The 1,247-nt window shown below is 41.2% G+C and overlaps 1 pseudogene across 1 annotated transcript; it reads right to left on the reverse strand.

Moving 5' to 3' along the window:
* Positions 1–432: 432 nt before the first annotated feature.
* Positions 433–976, reverse strand: LOC308258185 (large ribosomal subunit protein uL6-like; annotated as a pseudogene). Its single transcript has one exon. The product of its transcript is annotated as a large ribosomal subunit protein uL6-like (transcript).
* Positions 977–1,247: the final 271 nt, after the last annotated feature.

Below are 1,247 nucleotides of genomic sequence, written 5' to 3' on the forward strand. Positions count from 1 at the left end.
TCTTCAAATCTCTCTCTTGCCCTCCGCATGTCCTCTGCGTCTATCATCATGTCTCCTTTTCTGACTCTGACCCTCCTGCCTGCCTTATAAAACCCTCATGATTACATTGGGCTCACCTGGATAGTCCAGGATACTCTCCGTATCTCAAGATTCTTTATTTAATCACATACACAAAGTCCCTTTTGCCAAGTAAGTTAATATATTCATGAGTTCCAGGGATTTAAAGGCATCTTTGAGGGGCCTTTATTCAGTCTACCACAAGAGGATGCAGATAAATCATATTTTATTTTATTCCTCTCCCCTGCCAATCAATATGAGGCTTTTATTGCCTCTTTAAAATATTGCAAAGTGTGACAAATCATTCGGCATCTTGGTGTTTCTATAGCTGGACAACTTAGAGCATAGACATCAGCTTGCTGAACTGTTCCTTTTTCAGAAACATAGATACCATCCAAAATTTTTCTGATATCCTTGTTTTCAACTGCTATGGCTTGCTGAATCAAAGCAACTGAATTTGATACAAGTTCAATGTCGTTTCTTTCAAGAATCAAATCATCTTTCTGGAGATACTGAACAAGCAATGCCTGACCTCATCTGAACTCTACGGATGTATTTTTCGCCCAAGAAATTTCTAATTTCAACAAGGGAACCATTCTCCTGAATATCGATGTTGATGGGGAAGTGAGCGTACACAGGCCTCATCTTGTAACAGAAGACCGGTATAACACCCTTGATCATGTTCTGTGCATGACTGCAGATAGTGTGAACCGTGGCCAGTTCCTTTCTATTTCTCCAACATTTGTCAACCCGGAGCCTCTTCTTTTTCTTTCCAAGGAGACTGAGTTCTGCATGGATGTGGTTGAAGTCCCTCCGCAGGGTGCCTCTGGGGCCGTTCACAATAACTGTGCGTCCCTTCATAGTGATGTCCTCATTTTCTGGGATGTTGGATGGTCTGATTGTTGAGAATGGTCTTCATCCTCGCAGTAGATGCAGCAATGGGTGATAAATCATGTTTTAAATGACTGTCCTTTCCACCAGAGGTTTGTTCCACTATAACAGGGAGTTTTGTTGCAATTGTTCACCAATGTTTTCTCAGCTTCCTGCTCATGCAGTGATGGACAACCTGATATTGCTCATCTAAACATACAAATTTTATAGAAGCTATGGGGATATCATGTAAGAAAGAAGTCCCTGTCTCTAAGAAGTCACAAATGTCCCATTTCCCCTCTGGATCTCAATTTTATTCA

This window comes from Plecotus auritus, assembly GCF_963455305.1.
Source record: "Plecotus auritus genome assembly, chromosome: 1".
Classification (NCBI taxonomy): domain Eukaryota; kingdom Metazoa; phylum Chordata; class Mammalia; order Chiroptera; family Vespertilionidae; genus Plecotus; species Plecotus auritus.